Source organism: Natator depressus, chromosome 5 (assembly GCF_965152275.1).
Source record: "Natator depressus isolate rNatDep1 chromosome 5, rNatDep2.hap1, whole genome shotgun sequence".
Taxonomy (NCBI): Eukaryota; Metazoa; Chordata; order Testudines; family Cheloniidae; genus Natator; species Natator depressus.
In genome coordinates this window covers 75,550,839-75,571,077 of record NC_134238.1, presented here as the reverse complement: position 1 = coordinate 75,571,077, position 20,239 = coordinate 75,550,839, and the positions used below count along the sequence as shown (strand labels likewise).

General features: G+C 40.7%; 1 long non-coding RNA gene across 1 annotated transcript in view; it reads right to left on the bottom strand.

The window, feature by feature from the left end:
* Nucleotides 1–15,393: 15,393 nt before the first annotated feature.
* LOC141988199 (uncharacterized) overlaps nucleotides 15,394–20,239 on the bottom strand; it is a 149,611-nt gene continuing 144,765 nt past the window's right edge. The window contains exon 3 of the long non-coding RNA XR_012639694.1: nucleotides 15,394–15,404. This is a non-coding gene — a long non-coding RNA (uncharacterized LOC141988199). The remainder of the gene's footprint in view (nucleotides 15,405–20,239) is intronic.

Below are 20,239 nucleotides of genomic sequence, written 5' to 3'. Positions count from 1 at the left end.
AAGTTTGAAATCTGATGCATTGGAATAGATGTAAAGGGCTAGTTTTGAAATTTGCAGCCATTTTTAATATCTGCCAAGAATATAACTTCCTAAAGAGGAATGTGGTATTTATTGAAACTGAACAGACTGCTTTGTCACTTTCTAATTAGCTGGCTTTCACATCTCCTGTTATTTATAGATTGCTTTAATGTATTAACATTCAATTTTTGGATAACCATTCCATTAGCTACAAGGTGTGACAACACACAGTCAGACAAATCCTGGGCATTGTACCATAAATTCTAGGAAGTGTATATGTGCACTTCTATAGCATCAAGGTAGGATCATTCAAAAGCCCCCATCAGTATCTCTCTAACTGCACTCTAGGGTGCTTTACTACTTTCAGGTAAAAGACCAGTCAAGATTTCTGGGCGTCTAAATTAAACCTGAGCATCTGGATGATGGCTAGCTTGAACTGAAATACTCAATTGTATAGACCTTCCATATCCTGATGCCAGGACTCGGTTTATTTCTTTCTAGGTTCTTGTCAGCCTACTATTTATAGCAAGATCTTTTACAAGGCCAATGAACCACTTAAGTTCTATTTAATACTTATTTGAAAGTTTAAGTGGGACATAAGCCTTGTGGGGTTCATCCACCCAGAGGTGAATTTTATCCTAACTGAATATTTTGATATGAATCTTGACTTGCTGAAGCAAGGAAATGTTCTGCAGGTAGCAATTAGGGTTGCCACCTGTCCAGGCTTCCACAGGATCATTCCTTTTTGAGATAGCTGTAAGGGTACTCAGTACATCCTGCCAGCAGTCTAGTTTTATAGGCACAGGAAGATCCCAGACAGCCTGTTTTTGTAATATCTAAGGGTAGGTCTACACTACGAAATTAGGCTGCCTTGGTAAGGTCGGTCAGGAGCGCCTGGGCACATATGGGCGCAGGGACTAAATTAGGAGTGACTCGACCAGGTCATTCTCTTTTTAGTCCTGCAGGCAGTCCTTTTGCACCATTTTCTGCCGGGCAGGCAGGAGATGAGGATGGCTAGCAGTCCTATTGCACCATCTTCTGCTGAGCAGCTAGGAGATGTGGATGGCTTGCAGTCCTTCTGCACCATCTGCTGCCAGCCAAAGATCTAAAAGATAGATGGAGTGGATCAAAACAAGAAATAGACCAGATTTGTTTTGTATTCATTTGCTCCCCCCTCCCTCTCTCACTCCGTGAAGTCCTGCCTGAAATACCAAGAGGGAGGGATAGCTTAGTGGGTTGAGCATTGGCCTGCTTAACCCAGGGTTATGAGTTCAATCCTTGAGGGGGCCATTCTGTGTGACAGTTGTTTTTGTTTCTCCTTGATGTAAAGCCACCCTCTTTGTTGGTTTTAATTCCCTGTAAGCCATGTCGTCAGTTGCCCCTCCCTCCATCAGAGCAACGGCAGACAATCGTTCCGCGCCTTTTTTCTGTGCAAACGCCATACCACGGTAAGCATGGAGCCCACTCAGATCACTTTTGCAATTAGGAGCACATTAAATACCACGCACATTATCCAGCAGTATATGCAGCACCAGAACCTGGCAAAGCGAAACCGGGTGAGTAGGCAACATCAGCGTGGTGACGAGAGTGATGAGGACATGGACACAGACTTCTCTCAAAGCATGGACCCTGGCAATGTGGACATCATGGTGCTAATGGGACACGTTCATGCCGTGGAACGCCGATTCTGGGCCCAGGAAACAAGCACAGACTGGAGGGACCGCATAGTGTTGCAGGTCTGGGACGATTCCCAGTGGCTGTGAAACTTTCGCTTGCATAAGGGCACTTTCATGGAACTTTGTGACTTGCTTTCCCCTGCCCTGAAGCGCATGAATACCAAGGTGAGAGCAGCCCTCACAGTTCACAAATGAGTGGCAATAGCCCTGTGGAAGCTTGCAATGCCAGACAGCTACCGGTCAGTCGGGACTCAATTTGGAGTGGGCAAATCTATGGTGGGGTTGCTGTGATGCAAGTAGCCAACGCAATCAAAGATCTGCTGATATCAAGGGTAGTGACCCTGGGAAATGTGCAGGTCATAGTGGATGGCTTTGCTGCAATGGGATTCCCTAACTTTGGTGGGGCGATAGACGGAACCTGTCATAAATATAAAGGGAAGGGTAAACCCCTTTAAAATCCCTCCTGGCCGAGGAAAAATCCTCTCACCTGTAAAGGGTTAAGAAGCTAAAGGTAACCTCGCTGGCACCTGACCAAAATGACCAATGAGGAGACAAGATACTTTCAAAAGCTGGGAGGAGGGAGAGAAACAAAGGGTCTGTGTCTGTCTGTATGCTGCTTTTGCCGGGGACAGAACAGGAATGGAGTCTTAGAACTTTTAGTAAGTAATCTAGCTAGGTATGTGTTAGATTATGATTTCTTTAAATGGCTGAGAAAAGAACTGTGCTGAATAGAATGACTATTCCTGTCTGTGTGTCTTTTTTGTAACTTAAGGTTTTGCCTAGAGGGATTCTCTATGTTTTGAATCTAATTACCCTGTAAGGTATCTACCATCCTGATTTTACAGAGGTGATTCCTTTACTTCTATTAAAAGTCTTCTTGTAAGAAAACTGAATGCTTTTCATTGTTCTAAGATCCAAGGGTTTGGGTCTGTGGTCACCCATGCAAATTGGTGAGGATTTTTACCAAACCTTCCCCAGGAAGTGGGGTGCAAGGGTTGGGAGGATTTTGGGGGGGAAAGACGTGTCCAAACTACGTTTCCCAGTAAACCCAGATAAAGCTTGGTGGTGGCAGTGGAAATCCAAGGGCAAAGGGTAAAATTAATTTGTACCTTGGGCAAGTTTTAACCTAGGCTGGTGAAAGTAAGCTTAGGAGGTTTTCATGCAGGTCCCCACATCTGTACCCTAGAGTTCAGAGTGGGGAAGGAACCTTGACAGAACCCATATCCGTATCTTGGCACCGGAGCACCAAGCCAGTGAGTACATAAACCGCAAGGGGTACTTTTCAATAGTGCTGCAAGCACTGGTGGATCACAAGGGACGTTTCACCAACATCAACGTGGGATGGCCGGGAAAGGTACATGACGCTCGCATCTTCAGGAACTCTGGTCTGTTTCAAAAGCTGCAGGAAGGGACTTTACTCCCAGACCAGAAAATAACCGTTGGGGATGTTGAAATGCCTATAGTTATCCTTGGGGACCCAGCCTATCCCTTAATGTCATGGCTCATGAAGCCGTACGCAGGCAGTCTGGACAGTAGTCAGGAGCTGTTCAACTACAGGCTGAGCAAGTGCAGAATGGTGGTAGAATGTGCATGTGGACATTTAAAAGCATGCTGTTGCAGTTTACTGACTCGGTTAGACCTCAGCGAAACCAATATTCCCACTGTTATTACTGCTTGCTGTGCACTCCACAATATCTGTGAGAGTAAGGGGGAGACGTTTATGGCGGGGTGGGAGGTTGAGGCAAATCGCCTGGCTGCTGGTTACGTGCAGCCAGACACCAGGGTGGTTAGAAGAGCACAGAAGGGCGTGGTGCACATCAGAGAAGCTTTGAAAACCAGTTTCATGACTGGCCAGGCTACGGTGTGAAAGTTCTGTTTGTTTCTCCTTGATGAAACTCCCCAACCCTTGGTTCACTCTACTTCCCTGTAAGCTAACCACCTTCCCCTCCTCCCTTCGATCACCGCTTGCAAGGGCAATAAAGTCATTGTTGCTTCAAATTCATGCATTCTTTATTAATTCTTCACACAAATAGGGGAATAACTGCCAAGGTAGCCCGGGAGGGGTGGTGGAGAAGGGAAAGACAAGGCCACACAGCACTTTAAAAGTTTAAAACTTAAAAACTTATTGAATGCCAGCCTTCTGTTGCTTGGGCAATCCCCTGTGGTGGAGTGGCTGGATGGCCAGAGGCCCCTCCACCGCGTTCTTGGGCATCTGGGTGAGGAGGCTATGGAACTTGGGGAGGAGAGCAGTTGGTTACATAGGGGCTGTAGCGGCGGTCTGTGCTCCAGCTGCCTTTCCTGCAGCTCAACCATACGCTGGAGCGTATTAGTTTGATCCTCCAGCAGCCTCAGCATTGAATCCTGCCTCCTCTCATCACGCTGCTGCCACCTTTCAGCTTCAGCCCTCTCTTCAGCCTGCCACTTACTCTCCTCAGTCCGCCACCTCTCCTCCCGGTCATTTTGTGCTTTCCTGCACTCTGACATTCTCTGCCTCCACGCATTTGTCTGTGCTCTGTCAGTGTGGGAGGACAGCATGAGCTCAGAGAACATTTCATCACGAGTGCATTTTTTTACCTTTTAATCTTCACTAGCCTCTGGGAAGGAGAAGATCCTGTGATCCTTGAAACACATGCAGCTGGTGGAGAAAAAAAAAGGGACAGTGGTATTTAAAAAGACACATTTTATAGAACAATGGGTACACTCTTTCACGGTAAACCTTGCTGTTAACATTACATACATAGCACATGTGCTTTCGTTCCAAGGTTGCATTTTGCCTCCCCTCTCCCAGTGGCTAACAGCGGGGACCATTTCTGTTCAGCCACAGGCAAACAGCCCAGCAGGAACGGGCACCTCTGAATGTCCCCTTAAGAAAAGCACCCTATTTCAACCAGGTGACCACGAATGATATTGCTCTCCTGAGGATAACACCGAGATAAAGAATGGATGTTGTTTGAATGCCAGCAAACATACACTGCAATGCTTTGTTCTACAAATATTCCCGAGTACGTGCTACTAGTCTGGTGTGGTAAAGTATCCTACCATGGTGGACAGAATAAGGCTGCCCTCCCCAGAAACCTTTTGCAAAGGCTTTGGGGTGGAGTAAGGAAATCGATTTTAAGAGCCCTTTAAGTTGAAAAAAAGACTTCGTCGTGTGGACGGATGCAGGGTTAAATCGATTTAACCCTGCTAAATTCGACCTCAACTCCTAGTGTAGACCAGGGCTCAGACTCTAGGTATAGAGTAATTGAGGAAATACTTGTGGAAAATGATATTGAAGGGTTGTTGCAAACTTTTTTGTTTTGTTTTGGCAAAGTCTGACACACTGCAGGGTAATGGCAAAGAAGTGGGAGAACTAGAGATGCAATTTTACCGGAACTGAGCAGACCCGGACAGTATCCTGAAAATTCTAATTCCTGGCTCAACCACAGGAACATGTGATGTCAGGCTGAGATTTTGGAACTAGGCCACAATGATATTTTCCAAAATCCTGATGTGTCTAGGAGTCTAGCAAGGAAGCAGATTGATTAGCTGAGCTATTTAGAACATGCTTCTCAGAGAAATGAATGGGACTCTACAAAAATCCCTATTGCGAGCAATGCAGATGGATACAAATAGCTAGTCATGCAGTAGTTGTGCAGCAGATCCAGATGGAATATTTGGTATTTGAAGAGGCCAACAAGCCAGATTTAGCACAGTGGAGGTTGGAAGATAGCGCAGTATAAATTATTACCAAAGTTAACTTTGTTCACATGGAAAAATGCTTTGAATTAGGATGCATTGCATATAGTGGCACAAAGAAATTTGGTCTATAGTGACTCATTCCAATGTGTGACTAAGATGATAAATAAGTCTGAAAGCAAGAACTATTGACAGAATCTGTAAAAACAAAGAAAAACATTGTTATGCCAGAGGCTTTATAATGAGTATGCTAGTAAATTATAATTAATCAATTAACATGTGCATAGGATATGTGAAGAAAAGAAACCATATTCGATCACAAAATAATCATATTCAAATGATTGGAAGCATATCAAAAGGATCATCTGCTTGACATTTTTTCTGTGGTTATTTTCGCGTAGTTTGGTATTGAAGTTGTTCACTTCTAGGACAGCTCTCAACTCTAATTTAAAAATATTCACTCTTAAATATTAGAGATTTCCTTTCTAGTTGCCAAATTGTTGACCATCCTTATATTTCCAGTGTTTCATTCTGTTTCCAGTATATTAACTACTAGTAATAGCCCTTGCTGTTGCACAGATGTTATTCATAAAGTCATGTGTCCAGTTTTGGGCCCCCCACTAGGGGAAGGATGTGGACAAATTGGAGAGAGTCTAGTGGAGGGCATCGAAAATGATTAGGGGGTTGGGGCACATGACTTATGAGGAGAGGCTGAGGGAACTGGGGTTATTTAGTCTGCAGAAGAGAAGAGTGAGCGGCCTTCAATTACCTGAAGGGGGGGTTCCAAAGAGGATGGAGCTAGGCTGTTCTCAGTGGTGGCAGATGACAGAACAAGGAGCAGTGGTCTCAAGTTGCAGTGGAGGAGGTCTAGGTTGGATATTAGAAAAAACTATTTCACTAGGAGGGTGGTGAAGCACTGAAATGGGTTACCTAGGGCGGTGGTGAAATCTCCAGGGTTTTTAAGGCCCAGCTTAACAAAGCCCTGGCTGGGATGATTTAGCTGGGGTTGGTCCTGCTTTGAGCAAGGGATTGGACTAGATGACCTCCTGAAGTCTCTTCCAACCTTAATCTTCTATGATTCTATGTGCATAACAAAGTCAAAAATAGCTTAAAAATTGGATGGTAACAGACCACAAATCTGTGATGATTGAACCTGGTGGCATTCAAAACAAAAAGTTCTTAGCAGTGCCTGTTGCTGTTTCCATTGCTTCACCCTGACTCAATAGACATTCTAGACTTCAGAGTGATGTTTGGAATTATTGTGTGTGCTGTATGTGGTGATGTGTGGATGGTTGTGTTGATGCATGTGGTTTTGTGTTGTGCTGGGAGAGTTGTGTGGGTTTGTGCAAATAAGGAGGGTGTGCTGCCGTGAGGGGCTATGCATGTTTATTTTCACTGTGTTTGCTGGTTGTGATGTTGTGTGGGTGGTTGTATTGTTTTGTGTCTGGGGGGAGTTGGACTGGGAGATTTGTGGTGATTTGTGCCAATAGCAGTTGTGCATGTAGGTGTAGTGTAGCAGCTGGGCTAAGTGATCTACCATCTGTTCAGTCTCCCTCATATAAGCAATTTAATTCCATCACTTCACTTGAATTCAACAGACATTTAGACTTCAGAGTGACATTCCTGGAATCTTAGTGTATACATTACTTATGTACAACTTATTGTTAAACATTCAGTAAATATTTTAGAAAACGTGATCAGGATCAAAGTAGTCACAATAACCTTGCCTTATGGAGATGTCACTTAACCTGGATTTGAGCTAATGTTCTCTAAACAAAATATATGGATGTCTACTGCTAATTTCCAGAATTTGAACCTCAGACACTAAACAGGTTGTCTATCATATAGAGCCTAATAAACAAAGAATCATTAAGGTCTTTCCAAACTGCACCACGTGTAATTGAGTTTGGGTATTTTATAGCATGCTACAGGGCTCAAAGTTCCTGAGAGAGGGAATCTGAAAACATATGGGCTGGATTCTGCCACTCTTTTTCACATTAGAGTGAAATTCAGCCAAGTACAGAGAGCCAGCATAAGCACTATGCACCAATTAAACACTACTTTGTGACTTTAAGTGGTGCATAGGCATCATGCTGGCCCTTTATAGATGGGTGGGTTTACAGCGGGATAGTAATTTACTCCTTGGTAGGGATGGCAGAATCTGACCCTATAGGAAAAAGATACTCTGCCTTTAAAAAAAAAAAAAAAAAAAGTCAATAGTTACTAAGGCCCAGATCCTCAAAGGTATTTAGGCTCCTAAATTCATGGAAGATCTGGGCCTAAGAGCATAGGTATAAATCCCAGAAAGTACAAGTTGTAGAAACGAACAAACAAAAATAAATATATCTTCCTTTGCCCAACTTTCTTTGTCAAAATCAAATACAGGAGATATCATCAGGTATGTACATTTAAAGCTAATTCTATTCATTGTTGCATTAACATTTCTGTATATATGTATTCTAAAGAATCACTCTTAAATATACCATTGTATATTTGTAAACTGATCTGTGAACCAAATTATCTGTTGAAGAATATTTTTATAAATTTTATTTTTATTTGTACATTTTTTTCATGATTAATATTCCCACAGAGTTTCTCAATTCCCTCTGAACTGGTTATTCTTTCCCAATAGACCAATAGAAAAGACTGGTTCTCTTTGTAATATAATAACCAATTAATGGTATTATTGGTACAAGATCTCTCACAGCTCTTTACTAAACATAAATGAAACTGTAGAAGATGGAAATTGAATGTGCAGGCAAAAGCCAAGCTGAAATGATGAGAGAATGATTCTCCTTTCATTCTCACACACTGATGTAAACTGTTAGGGGGCTTATTCCTTCACCCGCTTACTTCCCTGGTCCTTCTCACATGAACAGAGCAACAATACCCAAAGTCCGAAGGTGCAAACAATTCGATGTTTATTGGGGTGAACTTCCAGCAAGCAATGATTCCAATTTCCTTCCTTAGTGTCCCCCTTCCGAGCTCTGACACCACAGATCCTTGCCTGTGTCCCTGTTCCCATTCCCTGTTCCCATTCCCCCACCCTTAGCAAAATATTATTCCAATTTCCCCACCCCCTATTCCCTGTTTCCATTCCCTGGCCCTCTTCTTGTTTACTGCAGACTATATAGTAAAACTTGAGTTCTGCTTAGCTATACCTTAACCAATCATTTTACTGAAATTTAACTAACCAATCCTAACATATTGTAACATGATTATCTAACCAATTATATCCCACCACCTTAAATAGTTTACACCCAGCAAAATTAATTATACAGCAGACAGAAGCAATCACAGAACCAGATAGAGATTATACAGACAAACAATAGGGAAATGGGGATTACAGTGACAGAACAACAAAGAAATGAGGATTTCTCATCCCATTGATAAGTGAGTTCTTGTCAGACAGGATGCTATCAAACTAAGTTTCCTTTGACATCTTCTAGGGTCTTCCCTTTATCTGGAGGTGAGGGGCATTATCAGGACAGGATTGTATTCCTAACAGCCCAATAGCACCTTATTTCAATGTGACTAGTTTGGAATGTAAGGATGTGACCATACGCTTTCCAGTTTATGGCTGCCTCTGCTGCTTAGCCAAAGATCTTTGCCTAAGAACACAGCCTTAGACTATCATAGTGAGAGAAGGCCTATAAACAGGCAGACTGTGATTTTGATTCTTGTTTTGTACCTCTATAACTAGCTAAGTGATAAGAAAAAAGAAAAGGAGTACTTGTGGCACCTTAGAGACTAACCAGTTTATTTGAGCATGAACTTTCGTGAGCTACAGCTCACTTCATCGGATGCATAGCATATCGTGGAAACTGCAGAAGACATTATATACACACAGAGACCATGAAACAAAACTTCCTCCCACCCCACTCGCCTGCTGGTAACAGCTTATCTAAAGTGACCATCAAGTAGGAAATGGCCCTACTTGATGGTCACTTTAGATAAGCTGTTACCAGCAGGCGAGTGGGGTGGGAGGAAGTTTTGTTTCATGGTCTCTGTGTGTATATAATGTCTTCTGCAGTTTCCACGATATGCTATGCATCCGATGAAGTGAGCTGTAGCTCACGAAAGCTCATGCTCAAATAAACTGGTTAGTCTCTAAGGTGCCACAAGTACTCCTTTTCTTTTTTCTTTTTACGAATACAGACTAACACGGCTGTTACTCTGATAAGTGATAAGAATACACCTAAATTCTTAAAGTATAGGCCTTTGCAGACAGGCCTGAATATCTATATCCTAACATAAACCAAGGACCACTCCACTGAATTTGATGCAAATCAACTGGTGTGAAACTGATGCAAATGAAATTAGGCGGGATTTCACTCTTCTGTTAAAACATGATTAATGAATCAGAGTACTTAAGATGTTCCACTAGCAAACTGGAGAAAGGAAGGAGATAAAGTTTAAGGAATAGCAGATTAAATATATATCGACTCCTGATACAGAGCTCACAAGGAAGAAGGGGAATGCGGTTTTAGCAGATTAGCATTATAAAATGAGCCTAATTCTTGAAGGATGTTAAATAGTTCCTAGCAAATAATTTAGAGCTAAGAATATATTCAATGAATGTTCACTCTTTTTTTCTTCCCACAGTTGGAAACTAGCAACAACAATTTTGTATTAACAGCTCATGCTCCCCCCCCCCCCACACACACACTCACTATGTGTACTATTTTAGGGCTAGATCAAGCCCTGCAAAAGGAACAGTGCATAGTTTTGCTCTCCCAGCAGATGAGTGGCCAAATTGTAATTTAGTGTCATACTTTGGTCCTGTTTCCCGCCCCCCACCCCTTACTCCAGGGGTGGAAATAAAGTACATCCCCCGTTTCCAATCAGGCAGTTTATCTCCCCCCGTGCTGGCTCAGCTGGGCTAGCCGGTGGATGGAGGGATCTACCCACCATCTGCTCCTACTCACCCACTCCATGTGCACATGTATGGGAAGTAAAGTAGTGATGTCTCCCCCTGTGCTGTGCATTGCAAACGTAGATAGCCACTGCAGCGGAAGAAAGATGGATGGCCATGATTTGGCCCCTAATGAAGAAAGCATGTAAGTTACCAGAGATCTTTAACCACTCTTTGCAGCACAGCATCAATTACATTATTTTAATTTTAAATACAAGTAATGTTTAAATACAAATTTCAGCAATCTCTCATTATTCATCCAATTTAAAACAGTCTATTTCACTAATGTCTGATAGAGATCCTCAATCAGTTGGAGAAAATTATAAATTCAATTTAGTTTTACATAGCGAGAATATATATCTACATTTGCCACAGAATAAAATGGAACATTTACATTTCTTCTGTAAATTAAATGTGCAGTGTAAGATAAGGTATCATCTAAGTCATCATTCATAGAACACAGAGGTACTTAGAGTCTGAGTCATCCGCAACACTGGCAAAACATGGACAAAACAGTTAACCCTTTAGACCGTTAATTATAAAACAAACACACTGGTGTTGTATGTATTAATTCTGCTTAGGTAACTAGCCTATTTCTGGAGATTGGTTAATTCCTAAGGTTTTGAGGGAGCCACTGACTGCTCTGTACCAGAGAATAAGGAGGCTTTCTGGCCACTGAGCGAAGGGCCAGGTCAGGATTCTTGCATAGAATGTATTTGAACCAACTCCTTCCCTCTTCAGGTGACCTCCCTTTTCTCTCAGGTTCCAGTGGAGCCTAGGTGCAGTCTAAAGGCTCTACATTAAAACAACAAAAGTAAGGAAATTCAATCTTAAATCTGAAAGTCTGTCCATAATTTATTCGGTGGTGTATATGTATTGTAGCATGTATAGGATGTTCACTTAGAACTAGATTATGGTATTTATCTACTGGCCTCTGGTGAAGGTGACATGGAACTGCTCTGCCTCGGTGGGAACTATGAGAGGCACAATCTCAGTGGGCCAGTGCAGAGGAAGTGGGGCCATGGCTCTGCTTCCTCCCCATCCCCAAAAGGTTATATAGCATTCCCACAGAAAAACACAGGGAGTAGTTCCTGCACCCTTTCCCCCACTATGCATACTCATAATGGTGAAGGAAAACATTCTTCTTAATGCCAGGTGCGAACTAAATGCAACAGATTGAATGAGGGCTGGAGTTTCTGGTTTCCTTAATTTATGGATATAAACCTTTATTCTCTGAAAGAAGCTATGTGATTTTGTTTCTGCTGAGTTCTAACTGGCAACTTTTCAGCTCAGTGATAACTGCCATCATGTTTTGAAGTGAATGTTAATGTTACTATCCTCGAAAATTATACGATAAATGGTACTGTAGTATCTGGAATACTGATAGCTAATGCTGTGATTTTATTTCTAGTTCTTGAGTTTCAGCTTCTGAAAGGGGCTTGTGATTGTTCCTTTTTCACACAACTGATTTTTCAGGCACTGTTGAGGTGCCGGCATTATCTTTAAATAGTTTCAAAGACATGCTGAATGGGTGTAATCATTGGGAAAATGGCTGTATTTACTAGAGCTGATTTTAAGAGTTCAAAACCTCTTCTGAGTGCTAATATAGTCATATGGTTCCTGGAATAGGGAAAGAGTGGAAAATTACTTGAAAGATGTGCCAGAGCAAATTAATGGCCTCAGAATGAAGATATATGGCACAAGAATGCTAGAGAGGACACTAAATTTTTCATCAGCAAAGTACCCAATAAATCCAAAACTGAATCTCAGTATAAGGAGTCTGGCCCTAATTCTTAATACATGCTGTGGAAAGGTGAACATATTTTGGCATACACAAGTTTATCTCTCAACTTCAAATGCACATGTATAGTTTGGGGATTTGCATATATAGCACTCTAAGTTCTGAATTACACCAGTATTACCAGAGGTGTATTTTCACTGAAGTCAATGGAGATACATTAGCATAAAACTGAAGTAACATAGTGGTGGATTAGGAGCATAAAAGAGCTTGTATTTGCAATTTGTGTGCACAGATGGTTATAAAATATGGGGCCTCTGTGCCAAGAAGCAACAAAATGTTTGCACATTAATGGCCCAGATCCTCAGCTGGTTTAAATTGTTGTAGCTCCATTGAAATCACCAGCTATGAATCTCATACACTTGAAATTAGAGCAGGTCAGAAAAACTTTGATGGAACCACTTTCCACTGGAAAATGCAGTTCTGTCAGAATTGAAACACTTTATAAAATTGTGTCAATTCTGCTGAAATTTTGTTTTAGAGAAAAAAAAATTCTGACAATGTCAGAACATCTTATTTTGACATTTCAGAATGGAATGTTTCAATATTTTGTTTTGAAATTACTTAATTTAAAGTTCTCTAAAAATGTGTATTATAATATTAAAAAGTTAAAATCCAAACAAAACACTTCAACTGTCTCAAAACAAACATTTCTATCAATCTGAAGGATTTTTTTTTTCAGAATTTTCCTTCAGAGAATTTTGAAATGTTGGGGTTTCTTCCCATTTGAAACAAAGCCGAATTTCAAAATGCTGAGATCCTTGGCTAAACAGAATTTCTATCCTCTGCTATCTCTCCTTAAAATCTTGGCACCAAGATTAAATATTCTAGATGTGCCATCTTATTTTGAGCATGTTTCCTAGGGAACAAAAATGTATTTGTTACAACTTCATGGTAAAATTCTTACAAAACAAAGTACAAAGCCTGGGAATCACTCTCTTGCTCTATGTGTGATTAAGCTGTGTGAATTCTAATTAGATGACCTAATTTTCTTTAATGAAATCAATATTCTTCCAACTAAATCTAGGGCAGAAGTAGTACGTGAATTAAAGAAAGAAACAGAAGGTTGCATTTTAACTAATGAACAGACAAGACACATGTAGAACATAATATGAGCATGTTGGATTATCAATTAATGTATAAAAGTCTAATATAGACAAGTCTTTCATTCTGCTTTTTTTTTAAGAAGAAAAGTCAGCTTTCTCTTCCCTAGGGTGGATGTCTCCATATGCAGTGCGGATCAGTGCAGTTCCGTTGTACAAGGGATAAAGTTTTGGAGGAACCATACAGAGGGAGTGCACGCCCTGCCTGGCATGGAGATCAGCTCAGTAGGGATGCACTGAACAGCTTTGTGCATGAGGATTGGAATGTACAGGGGTCTTGGTACGGCAGGCTGAGGGAGTGACACGGTGGGACTTGTGGATCTATATGGACCTCTATATGGGTCCAAATGGCAATGCACCCCACAAAGCATAGGCACAGGCTTATGATTGCTCTAGTGCTATAATAGCAGCTGTTGATTGGCTTGAGGGAGGAGTATATTCCCTTGTGATCACCAGCTACGCTGTCATAAATATAAAGGGAAGGGTAAGCACCTTTCTGCATACAGTGCTATAAAATCCCTCCTGGCCAGAGGCAAAGTCCTCTTACCTGTAAAGGGTTAAGAAGCTAAGATAACCTCCCTGGCACCTGACCAAAATGACCAATGAGGAGACAAGATACTTTCAAAGCTGGAGGGGGGGAACAAAGGGTCTGTCTGTGTGTGAGATGCTTTTGCTGGGACCAGAGCAGGAATGCAGGTCAAACTCCTGTAAAGAGATAGTAAGTAATCTAGTTAGATATGCGTTAGATTCTGTTTTGTTTAAATGGCTGATAAAATAAATTGTGCTGAATGGGATGTATATTCCTGTTTTTGTGTCTTTTTGTAACTTAAGGTTTTGCCTAGAGGGATTCTCTATGTTTTGAATCTGATTATGCTGTAAGGTATTTCCCTTCCTGATTTTACAGAGGTTTTTCTTTTACTTTTTCTTTAATTAAAATTCTCTTTTAAGAACCTGATTGCTTTTTCATTGTTCTTAAGATCCAAGGGTTTGGGTCCGTGTCCACCTATGCAAATTAGTGAGGTTTTTTATCAAGCCTTCCCCAGGAAAGGGGGTGTAGGGCTTGGGGGGGATATTTTGGGGGGGAAGACGTCTCCAAGTGGGCTCTTTCCCTGTTCTTTGTTTAACATGCTTGGTGGTGGCAGCATACGGTCCAAGCACAAAAGGTAAAAGTTTGTACCTTGGGGAAGTTTTAACCTAAGCTGGTAAGAATAAGCTTAGGGGGTATTTCATGCAGGTCCCCACATCTGTACCCTAGAGTTCAGAGTGGGGAAGGAACCTTGACATAAGCGCTCACTGTTTGAGCTGTGTTCTGAATTTCAGGATTGGGCCTAATATACTTTTTTCTTCGTGCGCTTCCAATAATTTTTTATAAAATTAGTGTGAACTAAAGCAGTATTCTCCCCATTTTGCAGCTGGAGAGCTGATGATTAAGTATTTTACCCATGGTCAGACAGGGGAACTGGCAAAGCCGTAACTTGGCATTTTAGCGCCCAGGGCGAGCAAGTATATCTACCATTTTTCTGCCCCATTTTTTCTGCCCCCACAGCTTAGCACTCTGGGCGGCTTCCCTGCTTGCCCTGCCCTGGTTACGGCCCTGGAAACTGAGCCCTAATCTCCCAAGTCCCAGTCCACGTAGATATCAATGATCCATTTGTTAAATTAGCTCAAACAGCTGCATCTGGACAATTGTATTAGTAATGAATGTAAGTGAGGAGAAAATGGATTGTGTATTGTCTTGCTCATGTCCAGTATACAGTGCATGTTGTAGTGTATTAAACTGCTTTATAACCAAGCAAAAGGCCTGACTCACATTTTCACTAGTGCACTGCAACTTTACACTCCTCTGATAGTTTAAAAGGACCTTAAAGTAGATGTAAATGTAAGACCCCTTTACATTGCCACTGTAGTGTAAAGAGACTTTCCTATAAATGAGAATCAGACCCCGATATATGGTGCATGCATGAAAAACATTTAAATGCACATGATTTCAAAACTGATCATTCAACTTCCTTCAAATGTGGCTTGTTCCTTTGACTTTACTCATATCTACAAAACAAGCCAAGTTTGAATACAATTAGTTTAATACTCACTGAGTTAGGTATGCTCAAAATGTCTGATTATAATATATAGAACAAGTATCTCTGAGGGCTTTTTATACTCACTTCCAGAACTCAGAAATGACCTAACTGGCTGACATTTTCCAAAGAAATTGACTTCTGCAATAAATTCAAACATGGACAATTTCAGCTGAAAAAACATTTGTTTGCATAAGTTATTAGCAATTTGAAAGGAAGAGTTTAATGAGAGGTGCATTTTGATGTTAATTATAGCAGGAACTATAACTGCACTTGCTGTGAATACTGAATATTCCTTCAAATACATATTTTGACAGCTCTTGGAGATAACACAAGCACGGAATTTGGCTTAATAGAATGCAAAATGCACCAAGTTACACCATTAACATACATGTATCTTAATGCACTGGATAAATTAATTTTCTAGTGGAAACTCCCCAATGTAATACAATTCAAACAGTTGATATTGCATGTCAGTTTTAAAATTAAGATTTCAGCCAAAAATTTGCCATTAGTCATTATCAGAATTTTACTCTATTAGTTCAAATATAAGTTAGCAAATAGTTTGCAAGAAGTAAATGTTTATTTTGCTATTATGCATGGGACAGAATTCTTCACATCATATTACCATACACAATCATTTGAGTAACTATAATAAGGTTTATAACCTTTGGCCCACCATTCTTGTCACTTCTTGTGGTCCACAAGCTTCTTCGCAAAGGTATCCCTCTGATAGGGTATGCAGCTTTCTCATAAAATCTCTATTCTACTGAATACTTCTAAAATCCATCCATGATTGTTTGCTGCTTTGGATAATCATCATTAATTCCTATATTTGCTGACTCTTTATTCATATATGGCTAAATATAAATGTATACATCTAGAAACAAAAAAGGTAGGCCATACTTATGCTTTGGGGAATTCTGTCCTGGGAAGCAGAGACTATGAAAAAGATTTGGGAGTTGTAGTAGATAAGACTGAGCTCCCAGTACAACTCTGTGGCCACAAGGCTTAATGCAGTCCTTAGATGCATAAACAGGAGAATCTCAAGTAGGAGTACAGAGGTTATTTCACCTCTGTGTTTGTCATTGGTGCAGCCACTGCTGAAATACTGTGTCCAGTTCTGGTGCCCACGTTGAAGAAGGATGTTGAATTGGAGATATTTCAGAGAAGGAATGATTAAAGGATTAGAAAACATGCCTTTTAGTCAGGGCCTTCCTTAGGGTGGGGCCCGGGACATAGGTGCCAAGTTTCTATCTGCTGGGGAGTGCTCCCCCGGCTCCACCTGCCCCCTGCCTCACTTCCCCGCCCACCTCCTCATGGAGCACGGTGGCCCCCAAAGTGCAGGGCCCCGGGCGGTCGCCCCAATTTGCCATAGCCTAGGGATGGCTCTGCTTGTACTGATAGACTCAAGGAGCTCAATCCATTTAGTTTAAAGAGCAGGTTAAGCGGTAACTTTATTACAGTCTGTAAGTATGGGGAACAAATATTGAATAATGGGCTTTTCAATCTAACAGAAAAAGGTATAACATGATCTGATGGCTGGACATTGAAATTCAGACTGGAAATAGGGCGAACATTTTTAACAGTGAGAGCTATTTCCTATACTCCTTGATAACTTAAGAAGTAAAGATGTATATGCACTATAACTGCCTACAAACTTCACCTTCACATCTTATTTCCTAATAAACATCTCCCATTCTACAAGTGTCTATTCTGTGTTGTAATTTAATGACCATGCTACAGCAGGTTAATTGTATTTGCTGGAGATGTGAACTTGAATCCCACTCACTGTTAGCCTTTAAAGAGACAGAGTTCATATTTTCATATAACTCTCTCTAAACTTTATATATACTCTCTATCAAACGTGAATTATTGACAGGTTAAAGATCTGTCACAGAACTATTAAATCCTTAACATTTTATATTCAGGGATCTTTGTTTAAATGGAGTAAATTTCCATGATTTGGGTGTCTGAACAAGAAAGGAGACAGCAATATTTCTTTTCTGGTTGCCACATTATTTCTATCATTTCAAATACTATACTGAAAGAAGTATACACATCTCCAGCTGATTTTATCCCGTTCTGGCTGACTGCAGCAGCAGTGAGCAGTTAGTCAGGAAACATGCTTCTGAAGGCTCAAATAAATGACATGGGCTCTAAACCTCCGCTCTCATTTTAGTTTTGTGTCCAGCACATTTTGCTCCTGTGCACTTAGTTCGTCTGATAGCTTTTGCTCCGTCTGATTCAGAGATGGTCGAGATCACCACAGTTCACTCAGTGGTGGGCTGGCTTTGAATTGCTCAGATAAAACTGTGTAAAGCATCAGCATTCAACTTGTGAATAATACTGAGAATAAGTGTGTTTTCTATTGGAAATATGGATTACTTTGGGAAGCTGTCTTGAACATGGAAACTGTGATGGAAAGATTATAAATTTGTTCACTTAAGGCCAAATCCTCCCCCGAGTCTGACTGAGTCTGGATGGCTCTTGATACAACTGAGCCGCTGTATTTCCAAAGTGCAATATTAATCAATAGCCCATGCTAGAATCCACCTCTATACGTATCACCGCTCTGTGACTGTCCTGGTACAGCCAGGATCAATGGTTCTTTGAGACAGTGGAGGATGGAAAGAAATACTGCTTTGTGGATCCATCAGCTCCCTTTTGTGGCACAAGTACAGCAGAAGACTTAGGTTGTAATATCAGCCATGGAGCAGCTCAACAGCTGCTCTGCTCAGTGGTTGGAAGGTGAGGGAAGCTCCACACTTCTTGCCTCCTCTAAATTATCGGGAGCCTAGCCAGACTGGGAAAGGTGGTGAGGATTAAGGGCTAAATCTTGGTTCATACTGAGGTGTTAGATTAGGAAACTGTATTAGGGAGGGAAGAAAAGTGAAGCCAATATTTCTCTTGTAGTGTCATATATTTTTTGTTTGCAGTGTTGTAGTGTGTCAAATCTAGGATATATGAGAAACAAGTTGGGAAAGGTAAAATCTTTTATTGGACCAACTTCTGTTAAAATTCCGTTCTGTTGAAAGAGACAAGTTTTCAAGGTCCCCAGAGACCTTCTCTGTATTTTATATAGCATTTGTGTGTAGCATAGTGATATTGTTACTGGGACCAAATCAAGAGTGGGATTAGAGTCTGCAGTTGAGATGATGCAACAAAAGAACAATTTTCAATGCAGGTTTCACTTTGAAATAGACTAATATCCATATCAGCTAAAACAGCATCAAGGAATAAGACAGCTAAAGCAAAGTCAGGCATAGTAAATAGCTTTAATGAAGATCTGCTTTAGCTCATGAGTTTGAAGAACTACTTGAATTACAAATCACACGAACCATTAAAATATTTTTTAAAAAGATAAACACACACAAAACAAATTCAGTGTAATTCCACCTAGTTGCTTGCACTAATACAGGCTAAGAGACTTAGTTACAGATATTTAAATATGGTAGTTGTAAACTTTGTATGACACAAGAAGTCACTAGCTCTCAGGCTCATGAGGCAAGAGCCACCTTTCACGAAGCCCTAATTAATGTGTCATTCCATAGCTCACAGGTCAATAAGCTCTCCAGAATCCACAGCTAGTTTCTCTGGGTTTATGGAGACTGTTTGTTTTATACAGGACTTTGTTCTTGTCAAAGTGAGGTTCACTTAATTTTCTGTAACAAGTATAATTTAGAACATTGATTGGACAGGTATAACTGAAGACTTAATTTGAAGATATGGGGTTGCATGGGTATAATAAGAGTATAATTTGATTTGCATCATCCTTATTACTGGTGACGGTCCCTCAGAAGAAAGAACCCATCTTGTCACTCAGTGTAGTATGAGTTTTCAGGCCTGGTAATTGGAGGAGGAAATTTTTATTTGTAATTGAGCATTATATGGCACCTGGAGATTCAATATATATATGGAACCTCATGATGCCCTGTTTAGGCATTCACTGTTCCAAGAAGAACCACACTTCAATACATAATCATATTTCTACCTCTACACAGGTAGATGCAGATGTATCCCACTTCATATGAGTCAAACATCCATCCATCCTAGAGAAGCATTGCTTTAGCAAGCTAACAATTTCCCCATTGCAGTAGGTTCTTCCTGTATACGATGTTCAAGGTTCTCCCTGCAAAGACACACAAAAGACTAGAGCTGGGCAAAATTTTTGAGCTGAAACTGTTTTTGGTGACGAATGTAGATTTGGCAACACCAAAACGTTCTGTGAATTCATGTAAGCTTTGCTGAATTGTCTGTGTTGAAAAAAGAAACATTCCTAAAAAGTCAAAATGTTGTGTTTAAAAATGAAATGTTTCAATTGTTCAGTTCAGAATGACTTTTTGTTTAGAAATTTCCTTTAAATTGATTTAAAATTTTAAAAACATCAAAAATGCTCTAAACTGAAACACTTTGATCCAAAATTATTTTATTCAATTTGCTGAATCTTTTGAAAAATGTTGTTTTCCATTGAACTCAAAATGAATTTTTCTTTTCCCCCACAAATTGCAAGGGATCAGAAAAATCAATTATTTACACTTCAACATAATTCATAATATTTAAAACATAGAAAACTTTAATTCACAAAATAGGCACTGTCTCATAGCATTTTATAGTCAGCTGATAATTCTGTGTATCATGTGGGCTGATGTCCATTAACACAAACCCCACCCATTTCTCAATGCTTCAGGCTGCATGAACATGCACCCTCCAAAGACTGAAAAGCTTCCTTGGATGTATGCACATCAGCTTCAGACCTCAAAGCTCACACAGACTTAACTTTTCTTGTTGACAAATGTTGCTTTTCTGTAGCAAGACAAACCTGACAGATTTTGAGTTCGGTGTACAGAACTTGGAGCAATTGCGGGCCTGTTTTATAGTGGCTAACCTCTTTGCACCTGTGACAACTAGACACTGATTATATCACCAGAAAGGCACTGAGTATATCACTTGAAAAGGCTGCTCTGCTTAGTGGC